Raw genomic sequence first — 12,878 nt, 5'->3', positions numbered from 1 at the left:
GCTCTCTGGCACCAGCCTAAGACATCCTTCCCTCATTCACACTGTTGACCCTCACACCATGAGCTTTGTTTACAGACATGTTACAATTGTCCTATGTAATAGTTAACTCATTTTTAGTCTCAACCTCATGATATCCTGAATGAAATGAAAACCAAATGCTGCCCAGTCATCCTTGAAAATGAATACGTAGTTGGGGAAATAAAGGGAAATTATACAATTACTCATGTATGACAACTGCTACACGGTCACCTGCCCAGACCGTGGCAGGTAAGTATAATGATGGTGGGAGTGGGGAGGGTGTGTGGTGAGGGGGCTGTGCAGAAAATGCTAGAACACTTCGGTGGTGGGGGAGCAGGTGGGAAGGAGAGCTGGCAGAAAGATGACTCAGAAACCACAGGGGCAGGGCTGCCAGTTACAACACAAGATGTCCAGGAAAATTCGAATTTCAGATAAACATGTATAATGTCTTAGTACAAACATGTCTCCTGCAATATTTGGGATGTTTGGTGTGAGACACACTCATGTTAAAATATTTGGGATCTTGGAATCTCCCAGAAATTCAAAATTAATGGGGCATCCTGTAGTTTAATCCACTGCATCTGGCCGGAGAAAGTGATACTGTGGCTGGACCCTGAGTATGAGAAGGAATGTGTCAGGGTGGATGGGGCAGAGTGGGGTGGAGACAGGGCTGGGCTGGGAGACAGGGACAGACGTTTCAGGCAGAGGGACCCCGGGAATCAAAATGTCAGAAGGGCACTGTGTACTCAAGGACCTGCGGGCGGGACAATGGGCTCAGGGTGAACTTAGCTCTATGCATAGCAGACGCACAAGGCTTTTAGTGGTCCCAGAAATGTTCTATTTTTAAGTTCTATATTATTTTTAATTTATGTTGTACAATGTGATATTTCAATACATGTATGCATTATGTAATAACTAGAGCAATTAGCGTATCCATCACCTCAAACATTTACTGTTTATTTATTGTAAAATGTTTTATTACTGGAAAACATTAAAAATAATCTCTGTTGATTATTTTGAAGTATGCAGTACCATAGTATTGACGGTAGTCACCCTGCTGTTTGCGCTCATTCCTCTGGACTTTGTACCCATTTGATATTTTTAAATCAGAAAAAAAAATCAAGCAAAAAAAACCATCAAGCATAATGGCAATTCATGTATAAAATGAATCCAGTCTGCACTATATTCAGGTGTATAGCAACATTGTCATAAGTTTTAATTTTTTAATGGAGAAGAAGTCACAAAGGCAAAAGTATGTAAAGCCCATGAAAGTCATCACACAGCCCTGGGTGAGCTGCTGACAACAAACTTGTGACATCCTCTGCTTCCTGTCCTTCTAGTTTCCCCTTTCCTGCTCCTCATTAAAGCCAAGTTCATCGTAAAAAAAGAAAAGAAAAACACTTTTTTCCAACCTTCAAGTCAGATTGTCTTCTCAATACATTTGCACTTATTTCCTGCTAAGAAAACATACATCTAGAGGCAGGCCATTAATAGTCCAGTACTCACAAATTTTTTAAAGAAGACAAAATGAATCAGGTGTCCCAGAGCAGACTGGTCATCAGAGGAACAGTGATGGAGGGACCAGGCCAGACAGAAAGCGGACTGGATGGACAGACAGGGAAGGAGGCTGTGAGAAGACTTGGGCCTCCAGGAAGTCAGAGCTCCAGTGAAGCTGGGCAAGGACAAATAACACGCAGAACAGTCTTTTTCTTAGGAAACACATTAAAGGTGCCTAGATAAGGGGTTTAATGCATACATCGTTCCATGCCTGGGTCTTATACATTCAACTAATTACTGAACACCTGTCTCCTACCAGAGGAGGATGTAAAGATACAAAGACAAATCTCTCCAGGATCCCCAGACTAGAGGGACAGAAACAGAGGGTGGTATGCACAGTGTGTCACAGAAGCTCGGGGAGGAGTAATAAATCCAGCTGAGAAGGGGTGAGGAGCGGTGAAAGCTCTCAGGGATGTCTTCCTAGAGGTGGTCACATAAATGATATTAAAAGATGCGTAGGAAGATCCCAGAATGAAGCCAGGCAGAAGGGACTACGGAGTTCAGCCCCAGGACCTAGAAAGGGCTGGTGTCCTGCTGGCTCGGGAGGTGCGGATGGGAACAGGCAGAGCTGTGGAATGCAGGCTGATGGGCTCCACTGTGGCGGGAGGAAGGAGAGGAGCTGCATCTCCTGGAATAAAGGCAGCAGAGACATGGGTGGCGAAGGGTGGGGCACTGATGCTCCTGCTCTGCCAGGCTCTAAGTCAGCTGCCATCTGGGGAGAGGATCATTTTGGGTCTCCACGCCAGCCCCTCCCCAGCAGACACTCCATCCACAAGCCCCCTACTGGGCTCAGCTCTCAAGGCTTTGTCTATGTGGCTTTCGTTCTCCCTCATGATCCCTAACCCTAGACACATCTGCTTTCCATAGGACACTCAATGAGACTAAAGAGGCTTCCAGACCAGCATTCCACAAAGTTCCCAGTTGAACCCCAAGAGGCATTCGTGGAGGCAAGGCTTCCTTGATTCTAAAACTTGAGGAATTTCCTCAAACAAATTTCCTCAAATTCGTTTATGCTTTATTCCTTTCCCAGGAAATGACACCTCATATTAGCATATTAAACAAGGCTCTGAGAATGTCTGCAGAAGAAAAATCTGATGAATCTTGAGCAACCCAGCATTTCATAATCTCATCTGATCAAGGGACAAAGTCTAATAGAAGTGTTCTGCTGAACACAGCCTGGGAAATGCTGTTCTAGAACCGAAGGAAGGAATGTCTAGTGGAAGAATTATAGATATCAAAAGACAAGTTATTTTTAGGCAGGAGAATCTTCCCAGCCCAGCATTTGTGTGAATGTGCCTTTTGTCTGAAGGACCTGACAAATGGTCACCAAGTTTCCTTAGAAGCATCCCTGGGACCAGGCCAGTGAGCAGCCAGACCTAGCCAGGTTGTCATTTCTCTCCTTCTCTGGCATCCGTCTCCACCCACCATCTACCCTAACCCCACTCAGCTAACTGCCATACTTCCCAACTGCGGCCATCATTAGAGTTATTCATAAAGTAATATAGATCCCTTTCATTTGTGGCTATGTGGTAAAGACTGTACTTCGGGGTTCCCTTGTGGTTTACTGAGGCTGGTGACTGACCAAAGAGCATGTGCAGAAGTGACATGTGCCTCTCCCTAGTTAAGCATTTCATTGCATTTATGGGACTCTACAGAATCTTTCTTTTCCCTTTGAGACAACAGACAGCAACCTTCAAGATGGCGGCTGTTCCATCAAATTTAACTCTGGTGAACTGGACCATTCTACCAACTCACAAAAGACAAGGTGAGGGGAGTGAGAAAGAAATCTGTTTTATTTTGAGCCACTGAAAATTGGAGCTTGGAGCAGCATCTTTTACTCTATTCTGACAGATAGACATGCTATAGGCCATGAAGAGAAGCAGAAGAGTCAGGCAGGCGTAGGGAGAACAGCAAGTACAAGGGCCCCAGGGGATGGCAGGTGGTGGAAAATAAAGTTTAAAAGGTCTCAAGGTTCATAACCCATAGAATCTTCTGGGCTATGGTATGGATTTAGGATTTCATTCTGAATTAGACAGGGGGCCATCAGAAGATTTTTAGAAGTAGTAGACAGTAAGTAGACAGTAGTTGGATGTTTTTAAAGAATTAGTCTAGTAGCTTTGTTGAAGATATATTCTACAAAGTTGCTTTGTAGAGGGGTGACAATAGAAGCAAGGAGACCAGCTGGAAGGCTATTGAGAGAATTGTGCAAATAGACAGCGTGACTTGGACTATGGTGCAGTGATGGTGGTGCTGACAGGACATGCTCAAGGACTGGGTGTGAGGAAAGCAAGAGAAGTTAAGGTACAATATTAAAAAAAGGGCATGGGTCTGAAGTCAGTGCAATGACATCTTTTACAAGGCCAAGCTACACCTGCCTCACACAGGCAGGGGTTGGGAGCTCATCCTGGACATTCTCTGTTGAGAAGGTAAGAAGATAGATGTTCCCTTCTGACATCCCAACTCTGGGGAAGGCAGGAGCTAGTGCAGGGGCACGGATCAGAGTCTGCCAGGCTCCAAGCTCTGGAATGCCATTAAAAGTGTGCATGCCAGGCGGACTGGCTCATGTTCTGGGATGAATCTGCCACTGCTCTCTCTGACAATGTTTAGCATGAAATAAAAAGTATGGCTTTCAAATGATGCCACGAGGAAGATTCTTGAGCAAATATGGCTAAAGCCTCTTGCAGAATGTTCTCAGAGACTGGGATTCCAATCACCTCTAGCTTTTTCTTTTCCAAATCTGGTCTTTCCCAGCCCTGCACTAAAGTTCATCTGGACAATTGATTGGCCTCTTAACAAGTGATGCTGCCCATCCAGACTGCCCATGAGAGCCCCACAATTTATTTCAAACAAATCTTTTCTCTAGTTGTTTTTGTTGTTGTTTCACTCCTCAAACTGTTGAGGAATGTTGTTTCATTCCCTTGGAACTTTACCCTCAGTGACTATGAATGTCCCCCAGAACTTCAAAATACATGCTGAAGCCAGGTGTGGTGGTGCACATCTGCAATCCCAGCACTTGGGAGGCTGAGGCAGGAGGATCGTTTAGAGTTTGAGACCAACTAGGGCTATAAAATGAGTTCAAGGCCAGCCTGAACTGCATAGCAAGACCCTGTCTCAAAATGACAAAAAAAAAAAAAAAATGCTGACTTCTTGGCACTTTCTCCCTGTTGTACCATTGCTTGAGCCACTTCTGCTGAGAAGACAATCACTCACATCTTCAGACCCCCAAATTCTCCCCAGCTAGTATTTACCGTTTTCTTCATTATGATCCTATTGACAAAGCTCTTCCTGTGGTGGTCAGGCTGATGAAACAGACATTTTTGCTTACAGAGATTTCTTGTAGAGAAGATATATGCACTGTTCACATGATTTCTTCTAAGTTGAGGGCTCATGTGTTGCACATGCTTAAGAAGCATATCTTTGTCAAGACTTTGTGTTACAAGCTACAGAAACTGAAGGCAAGGTGTTTAAACAATGAAAGAGGATTGATTCATTCACACAGTTGAAAAGTCTTGGAGTGGACAGCTTTAGAAAAAGTGATGATCAGTTGATGTCATGAAGCATATTTCCCTCCCCCACTGCACTCTTTCTCCTGTGTTGGCTTCATTCTCAGAATATCCTTCCCTACATGTCAACGGAGCGATGCAGTAGAAGTGACTAGCTTAGATCCCACTCTCTGAGCTATCCCAGTAGAAAAAGTAAGTTTCTTATTTTATAGTTCCAGCAAGAATCTTGGGCAGATGCCATTTGGCCAACTAGGGAGAAATACCAATTTCTTGCCCAGTCACCAGTGGTGAAGGGGATGGATAGTTCTGTCCTCGCCTAGGGTGTATTCCCTCCTCTGGTGCAGGCAGGCGTACTGGCCACACATATGTTGTATGGACCAAGAACATGGGAGATGGAATTCTGCAAAGGAAATCTGAGTGCTATGACCTAAAGAAGGGGTTAGGAATGTTGCATAAACAAAACAACAGATGTCCACGACAGAGTCATTTTTGTGTAATAGCCTATCCCAGCAAAAACAAATTAACACTTCTTTTATCATAACAGTTTTGACAACCATCTGCTTAAGGAAATTAATGTTCCCATCTTGGCCGACGTCTGACAATAATAGCAAGCTTATCTAACAATTCAAACAGAGCAGTAGAGAGGAAAGCATAGTCAGAAGAAATGTGAAGATTGACATCTCAAAATTTTTTAACCAAAAAAATGAAGTACACAGGTGGTAGATGTATAAATGGATGGATGAATGGAGAGCTAAATGTAGTGTTTTATTGATTTTTCCATTTATCAGATTAAATTAATCCCATTAATGGACCCCACTATAAAGATAATTCAAAGAAGATTAAATAAATAGAAAATCACACTTTAGCAGTTTAAATAAGAGTTTGATAATCACACACAACTAAGCAATTGTGAACATGGATAGGATCTATGCTATAGTAATAACTTTTGCAAACAGTCCTACCAATGGATATTAAAATTAGTGGGCATATGTTTGAGGAGAAAAGTTTCTTTACATTATCTCAAAGAATCTTCTGCAAGAGATTTATTAATTACAAAAGGGAAAATCATAACTATTTATTTATTTTTTGTCTTTTTGAGACAGGGTTTCACTATGAAATTCAGGTTGGCCTTGGACTCACTTTGTAACCCAGGCTGGCCTTGAAATCTCAGCGATCCCCTCCCTCAGCCTCCCAAACACTGGGATTACAGGTGTGCGCCCCCGTGCCAGCTGAAAGTCCTAATTTCATAGTGGAGAAACCCGGACAATACCAAAGGATCATGGCTGAGCTTGCCAGTAACAAGCTATGCTGATACCATGTTTCCTAATATAAAGATGCACCAAGAAGGTTACATCAGCCCTGTGTCATTTCTACAGAAAAATCCAAAAACCTCAATCTAGTCTTGAGAAAACACCAGACAGTCACAATTTGGGAAACGTTTTATGCAATAACTCACCAGCACTAAAGTACGTGAAAAAGAAGACCAGAGAGAAGAAATATTCCCAGAGCAGAGGAAACTAATCTGGTAACTAAATCACATAGTATCTTGAAATGGATTCTGGAACAGGAAAAGGGTATGTCCTTGGGATGCTCTAACAAAATACCACAAATTCGGTAGCTTATAAGCAATAGAAATTTATTGCATATAGTTCAGGAGGAACCAAATGAAGAAGAGAAGTCCAAGATCAATGCTCTGGCAGATGGACGTCTGCTGAGGGGCTGCTGCCTGGTCCGTAGAACAGTCTGCTGCCTCCTCACTGTGTCCTTACATGGTAGAAGGGGCACGGAAACTCCCTGGGGCTTCATTCTTAAGGGAACTAACCCTATTTGTAAGGAATCCATTCTCATGATCTTTTACCTCCCAAAAGGTCCCATCTCCTAATAGTATCACCTTAGAGGTTGGGAATTCAAAATGTGAATTTGGGGGCACACAGAAATGTGCCGTGGCAAACAGTAATGGCCTATGGCAAACACTAATGAAAAAACTGAGGAAATTGCAATAACGTCTGTGCCTCAATTAATAGCATTGTATCAAAGTTAATCTTCTGGGGTGCTCGCTTGCTTGCTTGTTTTTGTGGTACTGGGAATTTAACCTGGGACCTTCACATTGAACTACACACCCAACCCTTTTAACTTTTTATTGTGAAACAAGGTCTCATTATGACACTAAATTGCCCAGATTGGGCTTGAACTTGGAGTCCTTCTGAGTCCCAGAGTACTGGAATCTTCTGGTTTTGATCACTGTGCCATCATTATGGGAGATGTTAGTAGTAACATCTAATAAGCTGGGTGAATGGCATATAGGAATTCTCTTATTATTATTTTTCTACTTTTCTGTCAGTCTAAAATTATTTCCAAATTAAAAGCCAAAATAAAACCATTGTGTGGGTCCTAAGTAACCTGATAAACCAGTTGCCACTACAATACAAAGGTCTATAGGATTTAGTGCCTAGATCAGAGATACAAACAAATTGTCTTGGCTACTTTTCTTTCATTGCTGAAACAGATACCTGACACCCAAAATTAAGGAAGTAAAGGTTTATTTAGTTCACAGTTTATGGAGGCTTCAGCCCATACTTGGCTGCCTCCAAGGCAGAGTGGCACATGACAGAGGGCAACAGTTCATGGCAGCAGAAGACAGAAAAAGCAGCAAGAGCAAAAGGGAGGAGCAGCAAGTAAGCATTTTTCCCTCCCTTATATCATATGCAAGCTACCCGAGCCCAGGGCAGGTGCAGCACTCACACCCAGGAATCAGTCTTAAATTCTAGAAACCCACCCCCATGACTGCATGAGGCTTTGGGGTGAACATCCAGACACAAACCATTGCACAAATCTTCTAAGGTTTGGAGGAAACAGCGAGCAACATGGCCTTGGTACCTATAATGTCTTTAGGAATGACTTCAGTATTCATGTGTTTTCAGCTAAACATTGAAAACATGGATCAAAGGACAAAAGGACTTCTACAGGGGACCCAAAATAAAGAAATATAGACATATGAGCAAATGAATGTGGTACGTTCAAAGGTTATCCAAACATCTTTCTCAAACAAAGAAATGGACTTTGGGCTCCAATTGAACATTCTGGAGTTCCAGATTGGTGTAGTAGTGGAGGAGCATGGGATTGGCTATGGCACATGAAATAATAAGATGTATCTCAGGAGAAATAGGTTGAAATAATAAGTACTTGTGTTAGTTTTCAATTACTATGATAAATACCCAAGCTAATCAACTTATAAACAAAAGAATTATTTTGACCCATAGTTTTAGAGGTTTCTATCCATGATTGGTTGTCTCCATTGCTTTGTGTCCATGGCAACTCATCACAGTGGAAACACATGGCAGAGAAAATCTCATGGACAGGATGTGGGAAGGGAGGAAAGAGAAGGAGGAGGAGGGGGAGGAGAAAGTAGAGGTATAGGAGGAAAAAGAGGAGGAAAGTGAGAAGAAAGAAGAGAGAGAGCAGGGTCCCAGTCTCTTTGGAGGGCACACTCCCAATCACTTGAAGACCTCCCACTAAGCCCCACCTTTTAAAGGTTCCACCATCTTCTAATAAAACCAAAGGCTGAGGACCAGGTTTTTAACATATGGACATTTGAAGGTTACTCTAGATACAAGTTATAGTAGTAATAGACAAATTTCTGTGTTCAGAAAAACATAGAATAAATTAAGTCCAAAAGTAAAAGCCAGGGCAACTAGAGTAGGGGAGAGTTTTTAAGGGCACCAAACTGATTTAGACCAGTATCTTCTGCAGTGAGTATTTATTGGAGGAGTAAAGAATGACACAGGGTCAGCTAAGGATCTGTGCTTTTCTCAGCTATTAATGTCAACCAGACAACATCCACCTTTAATGTACATGCAAGGCACTAGGAATCTTATTCAAATGTAGATTTTGATTGGCAAGTCTGAGATGGAGACAGATTCTGCATTCCTAACAAGAGTCCAGATGATGCCGGTAGTATTGGCCCTCAAATCATGCTTTGGGTAGCAAGGATACAGACCACTGGAGATTTAAATGGAGGAAAAACACAGTACAAACAAGAGTTAAACAATGCTCATATGGGAATATATTTAACAAGGACAAGCTCATCCTGAATATGTCCTGGCTTGAGTATGAGGCTGTTATCATATGAAGAGTTAATACTAGAAGCTGAAAACTTGGTGTGCAAAGCCCTAAAGGACAGGTAAAACCAGTTGGAAGAGAAGGCTGGGGATTTAGCTCAGTGGCACAGAGCCTGCCTGGCAAAAGAGAGGTCATGAGTTCGATTCCCAGTACTGGAAAAAATATATATATGTGTGTGTGTATATATATATACACACACACACACACACACACACACACACACACACACATATATATATATATAGAGAGAGAGAAGACAGAGGCTGCCCTCTGAATACAGTTCAGAGGTGAGCTGTGGTGGGTGCATTTGCAGCTAATCCACTGAGCAGAGCTCTCTAAACACAGTTGGGTGATGGCCAAGAGTTCTCCAAGAAGCAGCAGAGGCCTGGCCAAATGACACTCCCCAATTACTGTCTCAACTGTCATAAATCCCCCTGGCGTGGCCTGTTTGCTTCGCAAGATTGGAGAAGCTGAGCTTTCCCAGTTCATTTCTCCTGTCATCGTATGTCATGTCTCCTTCACTTCCAAGTCAAATATTTTCATTTTCTGGAAAAAGATCTTTCACATCACACCAGAATGACAAAAGACAAATACTTACACCAAAATGTATGCAAATGTGCAGGAGCTTGGAGGAAAAAAGAAAGAGATGATCCTTTGACCTCACCTAGTGATGTGGTCATTCCTCCTCTTTTTCCTCTGAAAGATGGTGTGTGTTCTGCTTCCTGTCTCTACCAGGCAAATCAGAACTATTATTTCCACAGAGGGGATATTTTAATTCTCTGTGGTTATGGGGAAATGAGGTACTTTCCCTAAATCAGGTCAAATTCTATTCTCCCAAATGAGCAGAGTGAATGAATACTTCCTGCTTAGTCACGTGGTGACCCAGATCCATCCCCTGCACGCAAGGTGAACCCAGTCTACTGGAAAACAAGGATGCGCTGGTGATGATTCAAAATCTAAGGAAAAACTGAAGCCAGAACCAAAAGCTTCAGGAGTCCAAGTGAGATAATACTGTGTGGACTCAGCTGCAACATTTCCAGTTAGAATCTTTGGGAGCAGAAAATTGGAAATCTTTCTGAAAGCAGAAACTTTCTATCTCCAATGCCCATAACAGAGTCATTACACAGATATTTGCATGACAAATGAGTGGCTCATCAGACTTCTGGTCAATCCAGTATCTTACTTTTGGAAAAATGTAGTAATAATGAAGTCCAGCCAGCCTAGAAGCAGACAAAACTTGAGATTTTTATATCCTTCAAATTCTCATCCTTCCTCACTTGTCTTTTTCTTGCCCTAGTTCTATTTTTCAATTTTTATTTTGTATTAGTACATGTTTGCAGTGCTTAATGATTACCTACTTTGTGGGCAACTGGTGCATGTACATAATACATCTCAATTCTTTCATCCCCTATTCCTCTCCTCCCTCCCTCCCCTCCATCTCCTGGTTCCCTTCACATTTGAAAAAGATCGAGCTCCCTATTCCCCATTATCTATCTATTATTTTCCCCTTTATTTGTATTTTGGGCTTGGGCATAAAGCAGACACACAAGTCTTTCTCCTTTTAATTGAAGTGAAATTCACAGGTTAGCCCACGGTTGCTCCGTCTCCCCATGTGATGCGCTGCACCATGTTTCAATGCAGCAAGAGGCTCTCTCCAAACGCCAGCGCTGTGCTCTTGGACTTTCCAGCCTGTAGGGCTGTGAGCTAAATAAGCCTCAATCCTTTATAAGTGACCTGGACCTTTCTTTTTCTTTACATGCAGGAGATGTTGTAAGGAATATATAAATGTCTCAATTTCTTGGCCATTGTGAATATCTTGTCCATTAACTTGAACTCATCATTTTTAACTTTGGGGAATCAAGGCTGTGTAACTTCATGAAAGGGTGAGCTTTGTATTCTCCTTACAGAATAAGATGTGCTCTGCCAAATGGGGCTTGTCAGCAATGGAACCGAGAGCCAGCCCTCGTGGATGCAGGTGTGGTCAGTGCCCTCCCAGGAACGGGAGCCTTAGCTGAGGGACTTCCTGCCTTTTGGCCCTGTAGCAAGGCTGACTCAGACACTCTCTGTCCCTCCTCATCAGACATTCGATTCCTCTGACTCTGCTAGGGGGCTCTATGTCTGCCTGATGCACGGAGGGAAGGAGCTTGCTACGCCAAGGTAAGATTCCAGATCTTCCCACAGTGATTTCTCACTGGAAATTAACTAATCTAGCTTCTGCTTTCATCTCAGTCTTGGGGGGCCTGGGAAGGATGTCTGCCCCTGGATTTGCCCTTGATCTGCAGACAAAATGCAGTAACAGACCCGCCAGCTGAGGCACAGCCCTTGGACCTGGCAAATTCCTCAGGGCATGATTTCTGCCTGACAGGCTCCTGGGCTCCAGCTCCTGTTTACATTTCCCCAGGAATGACCTGGGTGCTTCTATTTTTTGTGTAACTGTTTCTCTCTACTTTGACCTCCTGGCACTCCTTTCTACAACTGTTCCTTTCTTCTCCTGAGTCTGCTATGAAATTGTAATTTCAATGTCAATAATAAAAAAGTATCTAAATTAATGTTTCCTTTTTAATATTTAGGGATAATGTTTTTAGACTTCAACCTCCAGACTGAAAAAAAAAAAGGTACTCATGAAATGACAGTGTCCACAACTCTGTTGAGTAAGTTGCTAAAAGTACCTTTTCTGGATACATTTTACAGAGGCACAACTTTTAAAAAACAAAAGTTCCCAAATGGCTTTAAGATTGAAGCTATCTGTCAGTTGGCAATCAGATTAACTCAAATGCTTTCTTACATTTCTGTCATCTTCCATACCCAGATGCAGAGATGGAAAACAATTTTTGCAGAAATGTGCTGGTGCTGCTGGGGGCCCTGGAACTGCAGGGACATTGCCTGGTCCCTGTTCCCACAGAACACCTGAACAAGGACACACACACACACACACAAATGAGAATGACACATGGGATACATACATGCAATTAGAAGGTGACCACTGACACCTGCTGCTAAGGTACAATACACATCAACCTGCAAACCTGCCCCCTTTTAACAACTCCTTGTATTTTTTTTTTTACCCAACAGATGTCTTTTTATGACATTTATCTTCTCAGTTCAGTCCAGGCTACCTTTGACTGTCACTAGAAGACATGCTTGTGAATCTCAGCACAATGAAAGGAGAAATGCATGAGGTGGTGGGTATACTAAATGCCCTGATGACTGTTACACATCCTATGGTTAGCTCCCCGTATTCTTGGCTTCTGCATCAGAGAATCTTGGATATAAAATATTTTTTTTAATTCCAGGAAGTTCCAAAATGCAAAACTTGAATTTGCCACATGCTAGGCAGAAACCATGGGGACAAAACGACATGTGGACACACTGTGCTATAGACTCCTGTTTTCTAGCCTTGTTTCTCTCAGAACTGTTTGCGTCCTTCTCACCCAGCCACAGCTGTGCACTCACACTCAGAGCAACAATCGCACCACTTGTACAGAACAGGTACAGACTCTTTCTTTCCTGGTCATTGTTCCCTGAATATTATGCTAAATACTATCTACATTGCATGGATAAGTAATCTGGAGGTAATGTGAGGCACACAGGGAGATATGTGCAGATCGTATGCAAGTACTGTATCATTTTATGTAAAAGACTTGCGCATCTGCAGATGTGAGTATCCCCAGGGGAGTTCAG

The sequence above is a fragment of the Chinchilla lanigera genome, unplaced genomic scaffold (assembly GCF_000276665.1).
Source record: "Chinchilla lanigera isolate Chin_1 unplaced genomic scaffold, ChiLan1.0 scaffold00025, whole genome shotgun sequence".
Taxonomy (NCBI): domain Eukaryota; kingdom Metazoa; phylum Chordata; class Mammalia; order Rodentia; family Chinchillidae; genus Chinchilla; species Chinchilla lanigera.
This window is presented reverse-complemented; position numbering follows the sequence as displayed.